General features: G+C 40.2%; 1 long non-coding RNA gene across 1 annotated transcript in view; it reads right to left on the reverse strand.

Moving 5' to 3' along the window:
- Window positions 1–17463, reverse strand: part of LOC117447956 (uncharacterized) — a 103003-nt gene that overhangs the window by 80593 nt on the left and 4947 nt on the right. The gene's annotated exons all lie outside the window — the stretch shown is intronic.

Genomic DNA, 17463 nt, shown 5'->3' on the forward strand with positions numbered 1-17463 from the left:
GATGCTTATCAGGTGTGACAGCCTGTTTTGTCATGACGATCTTCATGCTTCATAATGTCTTTGGCATAATCTACCGCAGACCGTAAAAGAAAATGGAAGAAAATGAAAATATCTGCAAAATAAGAGAGAACACAGAATGAATTGTCACTCTCCTTGATTAAGATCTAGCAACAGCGGCATTTCCGCACTTCATCCAGGACTTATGTTGTTATTCCTTCGCTTCACTGGGAAGGCAGAAGAGGGCTTGGTGGAACCACCTCCAGAGGGCTTTCGCTCTCATACAGTGCAGGTGAGAGGCAGCGCTCGCCCCACAATGCACCTCTGCAGCACTAGCACCGCACACAGCAGCTATCTTTCCCCTGGGTTCGGGGGGTCACTATTTTCCCACCGGGGGAAACCCTTTTTCTGCTCATATAGGGCTGATGCATTATGGCCTCTGAATGAGTATGGTGGCTTTCAATGTGCATTCCTCTGGGTTTCGGTTCTTACAGAGGGCCACTGAATAAGAAATCAGCATCTCTATAAAACGCTCTTTTTGGCACACAGTTCCCCCCTCCCTCCTCCTAACTCCATCCACCCCTGACTCCCCTCCCCCACTGCCATTCTGTGAAGTTAGGAATCCATAGGAGGTTTATTTGAGATGCAAGCACAACTGTGAGAACACTGGGCTTGGGAAAAAAAATCCTTTCCTTTGGCCTGAATGGGGGCATTTAAAAAAAGAAAACGGACGTTTTTTCAGGAACTCCTTCAGGCCTCGTCCACTGTCAGCTGAACAAAACACTGCAGCCATTCAGGAAAAATAAAGCTTGATTACTGGTTAATTTGATTGAGCGTCATTGTGATAAAAGATTTGCCTCATTTAAAGTATTCCCCCCCCCCCCCTCTGTTGTTTCCGTTTTATCTTATTGGGATAATAATTGTAACAAGCCTATCTAGTAAATACGTTTGAGGCCTGAATGTTTGAGGGCACAGATCAGATGCTTTATCCACAGCTGAGGCTGTGCTTAGCTACTGGCTCTGCTTAGCTACTGGTGTTCAGAAATGAAAAGGAAAGTCAATCACACAGCGATACCCAGCCGCTTCATTCAGCTCTGCTCCCATTTACACTTTCTGAAAACATCAAAGTCGGTTGGAGTCGAATCACAGAAAAAGGGGCACAAAGGAGACAAAAAAAAATTCAGAATTCCCTTTAAACCCAGCATCAATTTGGCTTTTCATGAGGACGAGTTGAACTGTCACTTACATGATTAATGCATTGCATCCAGGGGTTGTTTGGTTAATTTGTGTCTCCAATTTGAAAACATAATTTATGGGACTTTTTAATATTCCTGTGGCACAGAATGTATTTTGTAATAGAAAGATCTTGTGCAACCTTACATGCATCCTTTCTGCATCTGATTTGCACACATATTCATGAACAATTGAACAACTGTGTGCTTCCATTGGAGTCCATAGTTATCTTCCTTAAAAAGCTGCACACATGCCAGCTCACAAAAAAGGAAAAGGGGTATTTTCTGCTGACACACGATTTGTATTTTCCGTGAGGCATTAGCACTACGAAATGGATCAAAGGATGATATTTGCAGAGGCATTGCCGGTGCAGTATAATGAGGTGAATCCAATACAATGTTGTGAAAAACATCCATAATGTCGACTAATGCACAGACATGGCGACAGTGAGAAGCTGGCTTTGAATACAAACTCTATCTTGGCTCAGTTGTCGGCCGGATTCTTTGGCGTTTTCTTTATTTGTTATGGCTTGCCGTCTTTCGCTTGATTTTGTTCTGCACTCAAACTTCACAACTTCTAATGACAACGTTAAGGCTTATTCAGAGATGGCAGGGAGGCTTTCAGTGAGCTTGTTGCATAACCCACTACTACCATATGTTTCTGATGTCGAAAATTAGTAATACATTTGTTTTTATTATTATTTATTTATTGCAAAAGTAGTTTAATGTTCACTATTTAAGATTTTAATTTAGGAACCATTATTTTTCTGCTATTACGGACTACTCCTGATGAGATAATGACGAGAAGCATATGATTAGAAAATGATCTACTATACAAATGTTTAGTTCCAAATGAGCCTCTAGTGCCTGGATGAATTGGATCAATGTGCTGTAAGTGACGTTGTCTCATTGTTCTGAATATTACGGCTTTCTGGGAACTAAAGTCCCCGGAGATGAAGTTGACAGGAAGCCAATGTGCAGGGACGTTGCACATTTGTGTTTCATTCAGTCTGCTGTGGCTGATTTGTGTCTGTGCGACTGGAGCTTCAACATGTTGGAGTGATGTTAGTAGGCTTCCAAAGAAAAAATGTGGGGTCCCTTCTCCATACAAGAATATTGTCATAAAATAACAATTAAAATACAAAAATAAAATAAAAATAAAATTAGGTTTCTTTTACAGAAATAAATCCTGTTTCTCTTTTCAGACAAAGAAAAATTTGATATCTGCAACGTTTTTACCTGTATTAGATTATGGTGACCTGCTATACATGAATGCCTCTCACCAGTGCCTAAAGAGCTTGGATACTGTGTACCATTGTGCCTTACGATTTATTACTGGATGGATATCGAGTACACCATTGCACTTTATATGCTGCTGCTAATTGGTCATCTTTGTCTGCTCGCAGACTTTCCCATGGTTGGGTTTTATTTATAAATCTCTGCTTGGGTTGGTTCCCTCCTACATTTGCACATATATGTGTCAAAGAGAAAGTCTATGTCCTGCGCTCCCAAGATTTTATTCAGATGCTGGTTCCTACAGAGAGAACAAAACTGGGTAAAAACAGCTTTTAAATATGCTGCCCTCACAGCTTGGAACAATGTACAGAAGGAGCTGAAACTCTCAGATGTAATCACTATGGGGGAATTCAGGTCCATCTTAAAAGGACAGAGAACACGACACCATTGGTAGATGTGAGTGCTCGTATATCCTAAAATCGTTTTAAATGTTGCCAGTTTTGAATGATTTGTAATAGTTTGTTTTACTTTGCATATTGACTGGCTAATGTGCCATTTTATTTGTGTTTTACAGCTGTATTTGTCTGCCTGTCATGTCTGTGTTTTATCTGTTATAACTTCGTACATGCTGCCCCTCTTGGCCAGGTCACTCTTGGAAAAGAGATTTTAATCTCAATGAGTCTTTTACCTGGTTAAATAAAAACGATATATAGGTCATTTTTCAATGACTTCAACTAACAATTGTTTTCGTTTTTAATTAATGATATGATTAGTTGGTCAGAAAATAGTAAAAATAAATGTGTGAATGTCTTTGTATACCCGTGCGACCAAAGAATATTCACCTGACTATTATATATGATAATGAAATTATTACATCCGTACATTTAAAAACTGGAACTGGAATGTTTTGCCGTTTCTTACTGAAAAGCTAAAACAATGAGCACTGAGATCACCACATATGATGTTGAATTACATATTAGAGCCCCATATACATCTACATGCATCAGACAATACCTCTTAATATTTGGTTTCCTCACTTTTGTGAAAGCTGTTAAGTAAACAGCTTTTTGGGAGGTCTATCACTTTAATTAACAGTGAGGGTGAGGCTGACAGCTGTGATGGAAATAGGCGAGCCAATCACAGGTGCTGTGTGGGGCGCAGGAAGGAATGTGAGGGAGTGTTTGACAGAAGAGGCCATGTGCAGAAATAAGATGACAGGTGGTTGGCCTGATCCAACGCCAGGCTGCCAAAATTGGTTTGCCTTTGAGAGCTCCAGAAAAAACATGACGGTGTTAATGAAAATGGCAGCGTCTAAATGTGGTGCGCTTCAAAACAGCACATCCCAAGTTTAGGATATTAAAAAATAAAATATGACATGCTTGAAAATAAATTAATGAATGGTATAATGGAACTTATGGACTGCATTTAAATGATTCATGGCATTTGAATGTGTTCAATATTTCACCTCCTAACTTAAGATCAGAATAAAGTTTTGTCTGTGATCTATTCCTGAATATGATGTTTAATGTTCAAAGATGTATATTGAAAGAGATGTAACCGTATCTTTAGTTAGATCAGAAGTTCTACACGTCATAGACTCACTTTGGTCTAAATGAACCAAATCTAATTTTAAACAGAAGTTTTGCTTGGTGGATACGAATACAACATTAAAAAGAGGCTCCTATGAATTGGAAGCGCCGCACTCAGATTTTTGCTACAACCTGACATCCTTTGTATGTTTTTGAGTCTCTGTGGGAGTTGCTCTGAATGCCCTCCAGGTGCAATACTAGATTGACACACACGCATGGAAAAATGCAATTTTTTTTTAAATGAAAGACTTCACCCGAGTGTAGAACTATTTGTTTTGTTTACATAGAAACATCAGCCAACAAGAATACATCTAAAGTATTTGATTCAATAAGCAAAACGACATGTTATTTTTGCTAAATGTAGTTCTAAAAATGCAGGGAAAAAGCCCATGTGACTGATTTAATATTACATTCTATTACACATTTAACAATTTAATTTAATTTTTTTGTGTACGAATGGCCGTTATCATCCCTGACAGCATTATTCCACCATGTTTCTGTGGATGTTCTCAATGTCAGCTAAGTTTCCAGCGTGTTGCGGCTTTGTGAGGAGCCGTGCATGCCGAGGCCTGTTTCCTAAGCCTGCCATTCTGACACACACAAAGGTGCTGCTCATCTAGGCTTTGTGTCGAGGATTAGGAGAGCAGATACGCTGCAGCCCCAGAGAGACACATTCAAAAGTTGCTGCTTCCGTTTTCTCACATGCCCTCGCTTTTGAAACTGGCTGGTAAATTCCTGAGAATACGACACAGGATCGTCCCACGTGGAGCACTGAGAGTATCAGTGGCAGCCGATGATGTCAGGGTTTAAAAAGTGAAATCTAATTACAGTATATGGAAGTTGCCACAAGGGAAAATGGTTAAACCGTTAATCCGGAGTGTTATTAGCTAACAAAGTAGGCTGTCGGAATATCATTTAACTAGCCTGACAAGTTAAGGGTTTCATCACCCAGCTCTCAGCACAGCACAAAGGACTTCCAGTTGGTTCTAGCAGGTTTCCAACCAAAGCACAGCACGAGCCATCAAATCCAATCAGCGTTGCACTCCCGTGTCACAACCCAGAGTTTCACAGAGCCGGACTGAGAGCAGCAGGCACGGATTAATGGCCTCGAAAGCATGTTGAGTTAGAAATATACTTGTTGAAATGGCTTAAATTGTTAGGCCAAACTTTCTTTATCCAGGATCCAATCATTTTTTGGAACTGAATAGTGTTAAAACATGGCATGAAAGCACTGATTAAGCAAGAATAATGCCTAATGTTGCCACTGCTTGCACGGCTGTCAATATAATGGATGATTTTTAATGTCTTCGCCAAATAAACCTTTCTCTCCGACATATTTGCTTTGCTTTCAGTTGTGTTGATAAAAGCAAATATCCATCTGCATGGATGTCAACGCCGCTGTATATCGCTGTGAGGCATGTCTATGCTCATCCCTAGATCCTCCAGCTCTCCTTTCAAACACCCTTCATGCTTTCTGTAAGTCTAAATATTCCCTTCTTGGTTTTATTCGAGCTGTTGGGGCTTCGGTTCTTGTTATAAGGCATTATATATTCATATTCATTATATAATATATATATTGCATATTCAGTGCAGTGTGTTTCATGATGAAAGTGCACCGTTACTTTTCAGCTGTGACAACCTGCAATGTGGTGGTTTCAGCAAACTGAATGAGGAAGCCAACGTTTTGCACTGCAGTTTTATAGTCAGATTTTATGTCTGTGCCTAAAAACCTTTCCCTCCAGTTGTGATGATAAAAGCAATAATCCAGCTGCATGGGTGTCACTCCGCTGCATATCGCTGTGAGGCCTGTCTGTGCTCTCCTTTCATACACCCTTCATGCTTTCTGTATCTGAGAGTCCTCCCTGCTTGGTCTTATTTGAGCTGTGTGGTTCCAATTGGATGCTTTAGAAAGAGTTATTTCTGTCTACCCTCCATTGTGTTAAAACTATACTGGCTGTGTGAAACCAGGACTTAGTTCTTTGTCAGCCTGCTGCATTGTGACAACATTTTTCCAGGTGCAAAAACAAGGAATTGGTAAATGAAAAGAAAAGTATGTGTCTAAATGCAAATGCAAAAGAATGACTGGATCTGACAGACACTGGGAGAATTAAGCAAGAGGAAGTAAAATGCCCAGCAACCCAGGGTATTTGAAAATAATACGAGTGAGCCCTTTGGGTAATGTAGTGGATATTTGTTTGCCAAATAGGTATAGATTTTTAGAAAAGCATCAGGTGAGGGGAGAAAAACAGGATTTTGCATTCTACAATAGATCCCCTCCAGTCAATAGTTCACTACAAATGCTACTTAGAAAAGCAGATGATTTCGTCAATCAATACTGTTAAAATGCTAGGACACGTTTGGGCATATTCTCTGGGTTTTGCAAGGCAGACTTCATTCTTGGCTCTTGGATCTGACAGAAATTGACGGTCTTATCTAAATGGGAGTGATTTTGGATTTCCTCTGCATCGAGTGCACTGACTGACTCAGAGCTCTTTCCAGTTCTATGCATGCTGACGTTAGCTACAATGTGTAAGAAACGCACCCTAAAGAAGACTATTTTTAAAGAAACTAATCGTAAAAATTAAATCGGTGTCCATGAATGTTTTATTCTCTTGTGTATGGATGGGGTGTGGTAGTGCTTTTCAAAAGACGCTGAGTGTTTGACTGCTGATACCCTGGAATTTGCTGCAAAGATACAGCTGGGATCACAAGCGAGGATCACCTTACTGTGAAAAAGAGACTGATAGCAGCTGGAAAGCAAATGAGCATGCGTCAGCCATCTGGAAAAGTCACCCAAAACACTATGCATCCTCTGTGCTGAGACAAAGGAGTCATTTTACTTTATGAAAAGACTTGTTCCCCCTTTTTAAACTGCAGATGTAGCTAACAAATGTAGCTCATTTTCAGTAAGTTACAACACAATCAATGCTACAAAGATGAGCTTAAACACACCCAGAAGTCTCTAACAAATTGGTTCGTACATTTAACAAGCCTATATTTAAACTAGATTATTTTAAAGATTCTACTGCACCACAATTAATCTGCACCTGCTGCTGTTTAGGTGAAATGCTGTTTGGCAGGTTATAAGAACTAGCTAGTAAAGTTAAAGTGTGTTTGTCCAGCTCCTAACAGTAACAGCTTCAAACTATTCCATGGATTGATTGCTTCGCCCTGAGCACAACCATGTTGCACTCGTAGTAGAAGTTAAAAAAAACCTGCTAACTCTTCTTACTTTCAAGCTCCTGGCCCATCACTGCATGAACTGGCATTGCTTGAAAGATTAACACGTTTTGAAAGTTACAGAAATTGTCTGCAGTCTTCCTTAAATTTCGATTTTATTTGTATGTCGGGGTACCAGACACTGAGTTGAAGCATGCTGACAAAATCACAGTTAACAGCTGCTAGCTAGCAAACAGCCTCACAACACCAACACTTGCTAGCGTATAAAAGCTATCTAGCGCTCCCCATGACCTCAAACACCATTCTTCTGAGATTGAAAGAGTATATTTCTGCGGCATTCAAGTGGGGGAAAAATGAACGCAAGACTGCAAGTTGTAATTCTGACGTCAACATCTCCCACTTTTGAAGAGAAACTAAAAGGTGGCAACGAATCTTGGCATCATCGCGGTGGAGTCTCCATCACTGACAGTTACATTTGATCACCAACACAATGAATTGAGCTAAATAAAAAAAGAACGGAACAATCATACTTTCTTATTGGTTCTCTTTAAGTTCAGACAGTTAATACAACAAAAATATTTTTGTCATTGGTGTCCCTGAACAGTGTAAGAAAAAGATGTAATCAATACATAAAGATGTAGATGTCAGAAACTGCCGAGTTGGGGAAGCTAAATCGCAGCAGCAAGATTTTCCCTCTCAATTGAAATGCTGAAAGTAACGCACCAGGAGGTATTCCCCGGTATTCAGTGCAGTGTGTTGCACAATGACACCCTGTGTTTTTTTTTCTTCTTTTGACTAAGGCTTCCTCAACATGAACCCCTGTTGTGCCAATTCAGTGGTCTCATTTAAACGAATAAGGAAGCCAGCGTTATGCACCACAGTGTTATTGTCAGAGTAAAAAGGGCCCTGAGGCTGTAGAAACCAGTTATACTTGGACAGGTCTCGTACACCTCCAGGTGTGGTTTGATATTCAGAGGAAACAGGAAGGCCACGTACTTTTTGAGTCACAGGAATGTAGTCTTATCTGTCACCAACCTCTCACTTCTCTGCTGCTTGTTTGTTCAGTTTATGGCAACTTGAACCCATCGCTACCTTTGAAAGCACAAAATGTAATTTCCTGCTCATTATAGAGTTTTTTAACACAATGGCTTTGTAGATCCGTAAAATATGTAAATTGAAAGGGAAGTCGTTTTATTTTCTTGTTCAGCCAGTGCACAAAAAGCACACAAAGCTATTCACACCTGCAGTTGAAGAGGCAGCTCCTGCTTATATCAGGGTGCCGGACATATTAGCAAAGTGCTAAGTGGATAGCTGGATGCTCCAGCTGAGTAACAAGAGGCAAAGCTTAGGCTCTGCCTCTGGCAAATAACTGTCCACCGTGGCTTCAGGGGACATTTAGGAAACTGTGCAATTGATATTTTAAAAGAAATCCATTACATCTAAATTGTTTCCTGGTGATAAAAAAAAAAGAATAATTTATTGAGGTGTGTACTGCTTTATTCAAGTAGTGTGCCTTTAACCCAGTGTTTATCAAAGTGGGGGGCGCAGAGGCATGACAGGGGGGGGAATGGTTATTAAAAAAAAAAAAAAAAAAAAATCCTAATTACAAAAATTATTGATTCGAAAATAATATTATACAGTACAGTACAATTATGTCTGGGTCTATGTGTTTCATTCCAGCTCGGCTCTCTCTCTCTCTCTGTGTGTCTGTGTGTCTGTGTGTGTGTGTGTGTGTGCGTGCGTGCGTGCGTAGCGAGCAATTTTGTATGCGTGGGCGAGCGAGAGAGAGAGCGCACCGCTACCGGAGATCGTTGTTGTTAGCTTCTGGTGCTAGCGAGCTACGCTAACGGATATAAGGAGTTTTTTCAACAACAAGGTGAAGGGAGAGTCTTCTCCAGTCAGACTGAGAGGCTCAGTGAACTAAAGGACTCTCTGAGTGTTTAGATAGTTAACTTTAGTTATCTCAGTGGGTCTCAAACGTGTTGGTCACGATTAATGTAAACAATTATTTCCGAGGCACACGTTTATATGATCATTATAGTTATAAAAAAACAAGAGAATAAATGGAACAATGGAGCGTGAGATGGGCCGGAGAATCGGAGCAGCGGGAGCGGTACTGCAGTCGCTTTACCGCACCGTTGTGAAGAAAAGGGAGCTGAGCCAGAAGGCAAAGCTCTCTGTCTACCGGGCCATTTTCGTTGGTCATGAAGGATGGGTCATGACCGAATGAACGAGATCGCGGATACAAGCGGCCGAGATGGGTTTTCTCCGCAGGGTGGCTGGTGTCTCCCTTAGGGATAAGGTGAGAAGTTCGGTCATCCGGGAGGGACTCGGAGTTGAACCGCTCCTCCTTCGCGTCGAATGGAGCCAGTTGAGGTGGTTCGGGCACCTAGTTAGGATGCCACCTAGGCGCCTCCCTAGGGAGGTGTTCCAGGCACGTCCAGCTGGGAAGAGACCAAGGGGTAGACCTAGGACCAGGTGAAGGGATATCTCTTCGCTGGCCTGGGAGCGCCTTGGGACCCCCCAGTCAGAGCTGGTTGATGTCGCCAGGGAAAGGAAAGTTTGGGGCTCTCTGCTGGAACTGCTACCCCCGCGACCCGACCACGGATAAGCGGGAGAAGATGGATGGATGGAAGAGAATAAATGAAAAACAGGTATGAAATACTATATGACAGTAAAAAAAGAATAAAGTTTAAAAGGGTGATTTGTAAAATATCCATAAAGAAAAAGTAAATCTGTTTAAAGTTCTGTTTCAAATGGGTGTTGTTGAGAGAGGTATCCATAGATCTCTTCATTTTGCTCTCAAAGTGCACCAGATTGATGAATTTAAAAAAAAAAATCTTCCTGGTGGAGCATGTATTAGGTAGTGTATGGACCCCCCTATGTGAGGTCCACACACTACCTATAAAAATAATACTTTACCCCTGCTTACACCATGCCGTGAGCTGATTATCGAGCCTTCATTGTAACAGTCGCGGGTACATTGTGTATTTGCGTGGGGATTGTTGCACAAATTCCACTGTAGCGAGCGGTACATTAATGGGAAGAAATGTGCAGTGCCAAACAGGCTCATTGCAGCCACCAATGCTGTGATAACACACACTTTTTTTGCCAAATATATCAGCATTTTCTTTCTTTTCATTTTTATGCACAGATTGGAAAGTGGCAAAGTATTATAACGTATTGTTCTAGCAAAGGGATTGCACAATTGTATTTATTTTTTGACCACACAGAATTATGGAGAATTGTTTTATTATCACTGTTCTAGCAAAGTGATTTTTTTTTAAAGGAATGCTCACGTTCATATTGATGTATTTTAATAAATGTTAACTTGGCCCATTACGTAACTATTTGTGTTGGGGGGGCCTGACTTTTTTTTCTCCAAAGGGGGGGCCTGACAGAAAAAGTTTGAGAACCACTGCTTTAACCGATGGTGCTGGGTCTGTGATATCACAGTTTCCTGACATGGATACACTCAGTTACTGTAGCTACATGCCTTTTTGGACGCTTCTTCTACCCTCGAAGCTAATTTGGCAGCTCAATGTTTCAGTGGTTGCATAGGTCAAGAACAGTGCATGCTAAGGCTGTTTTTTGTATCTGTTATGGTATTGCTCTTACCCATCTGAAAAGCTGATTTAGAAACAGTACTAACATTCTTTTAACTGAGATACTTACTTTATTTCTTTCTTGTCAGCCAATGTTTTAGGTGATTTGCTTGCCCTGACAGTTACAGTACGTGTCTGTCAGAAGAACACAAGACAGCTTTTCATAAAGGCAACCTATTTTACTTAATGTGTCATTTGTCATCATTAGGTTGTCATCAACCAAAGCTATGTTTCTTTCCTAGTTTGCTTTGATTGCCCCAGATGAGAGGAAATGTAGACAATGCATGGGCAAGTAGAGACATACAGACTGATCGCAGTTTACCTAGAGAAATGAAAACCAACATCCACGTTTGCTCTTTTCCCTAAGTGTAACTTAACTGCCACATGACAAGGGGAGGTTGTAAATAATTTTCTCATAGTATTTCAGTTGTATTACCCAACGGTGGCACCTTATTTGAATATAGCTATAAACCATCAGATAGATCTACATCTCGACTTCAACCCTTGTGCAATTTGAATGAACGGATTATGCATTACAAATAATACAGTTGTAGAGACATATTAGGATGAGGTTAAATATGTGGCGACTCCTACTCTTACTTTAATTAAAGTTACTGGTGAGAGGACCGGTCTGCATGTTGAGACAGAAGAGATAAAGTCAATGTGGCCTGGAGGCAACTATGACTCACTGATGTTATTCTGGCTCTGGAATTGGGATTTTGTTTCCTGGGGGGCCTCGAGTCTCCTCCTGTTTCACAACTTTTCAGGAAATCCACTCTGTGTGAGGCGCTCGCCATGAAGGGCCGTCAGGAAAACATCAACAGCCTCCATCGCCATTCCACTGTTGGTCAAACACCTGACCAATCACCAGACACCATCACAACCACGGGGGCGGGGCCACGCTGTGGAGCTTCACAACCATTCAACTCACGGTTAATTAACCCCATTGCATATTAAGCACAATCCTCGAGCTAAGGCATAACAAATCTTGATGCTGAACAAGCTATAAAGGTTTGTAGCTTGTTCAGCACCAAGGTTTTTTCTTTTCCCCCCCTATTAACGGGTCGGTTCCAATTAACCTGCTTTTGTTGCAACAGCCAAGACGGGGAAATTACGGTATCATTTTACAAATTATGATCAATAAAGCATCATTGAGCCCTCGGGGGGCGGCTGAAGGCACACTGTCTCTGAGGGCTGGGGATATCTTTCTCCTGTAATTAGACGTCTGTGAGTTCTTCAATTAATCTGAACCCAAAGCGCTGACATTTCCACAGCTCATTAATGAACAACCGCACAATTTACAAAGATGGAGTGGACTACAAGGCTGCACAGGGATATGAACATGGATGACATTTAGTAGTGCGAAAGTGCTGTCTTCGGTACACAGAGGCATTCCCACATGTTTGGAAGCATCTAGCAGGAAATAGCTCCTCTTTGTCCTGCTGAGGAGATAGCATGCATCTTAATGAGTTTCAGATTCATCTGTTCTTTCAGCCACCACTGAGTTCCACTCTCCAACTGTTTTAAGGAGACTATAAATATTTCAGCATGGAAAATATCTTTTTCTAGGGCCCAAGAATTGCAAATTAATTTGCTTCCGCTCGCTGGGGACACAATTACACTGCTGGAAGGATTGTTTTATAATTTGAATCGAGCAACCGACCCATAATTATGACTTGAAAGAAAAAAGAAAAAAAAGGGAGAAGGGGTCGGATTAAATAAGTGTAAACTTCTTCCGACCCCTTTCGGACGTGTAATTAGCTAAAGCTTTGTTGTTTATTGATATCAGACAATCTACAGATACTACAGATTATTCAATTATTAATTAAATATTTCGTTTTGTTATTGCATTCATTTGTATAATTCTGTATCACTTTGTTTCATTTGTATTTCCTTTGGTTTTACACGCTCTAAAAAAAAAAAACTAAACTAGGACTACCAATTTACAGTATATTGCAAATTAAATGTACATTAAAGCACAGACATAGGAAGAAACTAGGCCAAACGTTTTACATGAAATGATGGTCTAAAATGGCTTAAATTCAAAAGGAATTGTTGTATTAAAATGCGAGATAGAGAGAGTTGTGTGGTAAGTAGGAGCAGCAATCCTGCCTTGACTTTAAAATCAATATGTGTGGTCAAAGTAATAAAGAGAGCGATCTAGAAGCAGCCGGGATTAGAAGTGAACAATAAAAAACTTGCAAGCCAACAGTCCCACAATACTGAAGATCTACTGACTAGACTGGCTAGGAATTCATTTCAGGTGGTATATTATTGGATTTCAGCATTGTGATGTTTTTCTAAAAGAAAATGTAGGTTTATGCATGTGATAAACGTTCAGGCAAAAGCAAACGCAACATGCACCAGGTTCCCCGTGTAGCTTAAAGAGAACCAGTCTGATTCCTGTTTCTCACCATCAGCAGAGCATGAAAGCTGTAAACTGAATTTGGGGCAGCACATAATTTGCTGGCACCTGCAAAAACTTGAGCTTTCCTCTACAGCTATTGTGACAAGATGGGACAAAGGGAAGGGCAGGACGTAGCCCCCGCAGCTGTGCATACAGGACAACACTGCACAACTCTAGTAAAAGTTCAACAACCTAGACATAAAAGAGCCGTGAAGAATTCAGGCTGGCTGACATTGGCAGTGTTCACAAAATACAATTAGCAGGGCTGAGACTGTGAATCCGCTTGTTGTGATAAAGTCTGTGCTCGTACTTCTGTCAGTGTTATCGTTGCCCTGCATTTACACGGGTCAAGGATAACCAGAGTGTAGATGAAGGGGAAGCTACAAAGAATTTTCAGCTAGAAGCATGCTAAAATGAGTAATGCTAATACAGCGGTGACAGTGAAGAATACAATAGGTTTCTTAAAATAGGAGTGTGCTATAACATGATTATATTATCCATGTAGTCTAAAAACTAAATACGAGTCATACAATTCTGAATTGGACGACATATTTCTATTGTCTGAATAAAATACAAAACAAACATGCAATGATTGTTTTTTGTGACAGTAAAGGCAAATAAGGCATAATGCCAACATTGCTTATTATTTCTTAGACTGATTAGTTGTGATTAAGTATAAATTAAATTGCCAGAAAAGCATTTCACAGTGTGCGGTGAAAAGCATTATCTAATTTTATATTCATAAACTGGATATTTAGATGGTCCTTTAATTTCGGCACAGAATTCCAGAAGCAGGAAATTAAAAAAGGCAGGTGTTTTATTGAGATAAGCCTCAGTTTTCCTGCATTTATGGCATCTTGCATACTAATGGAGTCATGGCGGCTCACCACCAGCATGTGTGTTTTTATAAAACCCTGTCAAGTGCAAAATTGTGATGATCATCCAGGGTCTAAAGCAGATCTTCATTCATATGGTGCTCCCTAAAATGTGGCTTGGAGTGTTGCTTCTTTCACTCAGATCCGTCATGTTTGGCAGCGGAGCTAATTATTTGTCTTGCCGTCCGTAAACACTCTGTCTAGTTCGGTCCATGTCTGGAATTAAACAGTGTGCATAATTCTCCCTGGATTGTAGACTGGCTTTAGACAAAGAGAATAAACTATTCTTCTCTGCTTAAATGAGAGAGGAGAATCTGTAATGAGGGTTTTCACATTCAAGTCCATTCCTCTGTGCACGAACAGGCCAATTTGCAAGCATTCATATTGTTACTACTGACTGAGGTAGTAATTCCACACAGTGTCTGAGCCCCACATATCACCTCCTAATAGATTTTTTTGAATTCATGCTCACACCTTATTACCAAAGAGGGTGCTGCTGGATGCACTACCCCCTCTTTTTGAATGTCAATCATGTACATGAAGCATAGATCTTTGTCCATTTGTATTTTCACTGAATGCCAAGGGACTCTCCCTGGTTAACTGTTTTTTCTCATTTAACAGCCATTAAAAGAAGAGAAACCTTTGGCAGTAACAGGTTAATTTAAAACACTAAAGTCTCTTCAATCATATATATGAGCGTTCTCCAAGATATGTCTTAGTTTGTAATACTGAGCCAGCAATAGAATAGTCCACACTGAGGGATATGCATTTAGTGTATGTGTAACATAAATGGAATGGATACTATTTCACACAGACATGGTTTTATGATGAGTGGAGAATACAATAAAATGCATGTGTCATTAAAAAGAGCAGACATATGTCGATTGTCATTTTCTGTAGTTGTGAGCATGCATGGCACGGACTGCTATAGAAGCCTCGCTGTAAACTTTGCTCTATTTATGCAAATGTATACTCTATAAAATCTATTCTAATAAGTGGTGTTGGAAATTACCTAAAAGAAAACATTTTAACATTTTATTTTTGTTATCTGCTGTTAACCTAGCATTAGCCTTATACTCTATTCTGTAATATAATATCTAAAATCAGGCAATCAGTGATAAATTCCAACTTCCCAAATTTAAAACAACTTTTAAAGGTGGGGTAGGTAATTTTGGAGAAACCAGCTCGAAGTTAGAATTTGAAAATACACAACCGGAAAAAATCTGCCACTTCCTCACAGAGCCCCTCCTCCAGGCGGTTTTCTCAATGCTGGGATTAGTGTTGTCAAATGTGTGAAAATATTGTTCTCATTTATTTGTGTTGCCTGAATTTGCCTTGCATTGAGCTCTAGGGGCACCTTGTAGAACTGTTCCTCTGATCAATTACACTCAAGTACATAAGTCACAGTAGGCCATGGAAAAATTAAGTGTATAATTGGTGAGAATGTATTGCATAATCTGAAATGTCCCTCTAGAGCTAAATGACTGATTTGGTTCTTTTAGGCTGTAATTATAAAGACAACTAATTGAGAATCTGATTTTTAAAGCCCGATATGATATGATAAAGACAATTAGCCAATTCTCACTACCGAGTAGATTAAATCACTTAAATGGTTAATTAACAAAATAATTGCCATTATCAATGTATGGACTTATCTTTTCATCTCTATCAAAGGTTACATGTATGAAATTACCAACAACTCCGCATGACAAGGGAAACTATGGTTTAAGTGTTGAAAAGTTAACAGAGAAAACAACATATTTCTTCTGGTGACACAATGATCACAGGAGGATGTGTCTGCATAATCTCAACCGGTCCGTCTAAAACACAATGCAGTGTGACACCTCAGGGAAAAAAAAGGCTGAACGCACCATGACAAGCTAATTGTTATGCTGTGGGAGTTCAAACAGCAACGGGAAGGTCAGCAGGAGCACACAATGTTTACTAATCTATGTCTCACTCAGAAATACTGCCATCGCTGACTAGTTTCTCACATGTCATCCACCTCAAACATCTGGTCAGCGGTTGAGACACATTTGTTATACGCACAATCATTTGCTTAGCACGAAAACCTTAAATTATCTGGACCGTGATACAAAGCTTTGAGAAAAGAAAAAAAGATAGTTCAACAGAATGAGTTTTCAGTAGGCTGGATTTATGCTTAACTGGTGATCAGCATCTGAAATGATGGTTATGTTTGTACAAGAAGACAGTTAAGGTTTAATCTTACAGTGGGAAAGTACAGAATGAGATGGTCTGGAAAAATCACCAAAGTGAAGCAAGATTTAAATAAATTTGCTGAATTGACAGTTTGTGGTTTTATGATAAATCATAATGCAGGAATCTTGCAGCAACTTTATCCTATTCGCGTCAGGAAAGTTTGAGTAATATCTATCAGTGAGCTAGTCTTTTATAGACATATATTCTTTCTTTATCACAAGGTTTCAAAAACAAATGTCTCCATCAGGATCAAGGAGCTCTTTTTTTTTTTATATATAAATTGGTCTCCCAGGAATGTTCTGCTGTCTAGCAGATTCGTCTTCTGTTTCTTCCTCAATTTTTACATTTTATTTTCTGAGGCAGCCTTAGCTTAACATATTTTCATAATGGACAACATCACAGGCTACTAAAGAAAATCACAAAGAACCCCAAGGACAGGCATTACGGAATGCTTCTTTAATTTCAGTCTGTAATAGTTACATGGCTGACTACTGATTTCTTCTGTAAAATGGTGCAGCAGACACTGAACCACAACACAAAATAACTGTTTTTCAAATCCAGTGATATGCAAGTGTAAAGCAGATCTGTTGGGTTAACTCGCCATAATACCTCAGCGAGGCAGCAAGTAGACCAGCTGTGTTTGAGATGGGGTCGGAATCCGGCACCTCCAAAACCATTCTTTTCACACCGGGGCGTCACTCTTTCATGTTCTTATGTTACGTCAATGCAAAATATGCTGCCTCTCAGTGGCCATCTGGAGAGGGCAGGTCTGGGCTGTGATAGTAAACGAGCAGATTACAGGGGTCAGAATCTTGCTGGATGCACCAAGGCATGATGTAATGTGACAGCTCAATCCGGTAGCTGCATGATAAAAACGTGTACGACTCCAGTATTGATAGAAGGTGAAATCACAGCGGTTTTAACCATCAGCTCTGCATTTCTGCATGATTCTGCTTATCCAATACCCGCCTGACAGACAGTGAGAACACCGCATTGGTCATTGTGCTACTTCAGTCAGAAAATCTCTCCCCTCCCTGGTGTGATGGATTTTCCTGATCACAGAGAAACTGGAGCAGAGAGAACCAGTTATGTTGAACCATGGAATGGAGGTTGGAAAAGCTG

The sequence above is a fragment of the Pseudochaenichthys georgianus genome, chromosome 6 (assembly GCF_902827115.2).
Source record: "Pseudochaenichthys georgianus chromosome 6, fPseGeo1.2, whole genome shotgun sequence".
Taxonomy (NCBI): domain Eukaryota; kingdom Metazoa; phylum Chordata; class Actinopteri; order Perciformes; family Channichthyidae; genus Pseudochaenichthys; species Pseudochaenichthys georgianus.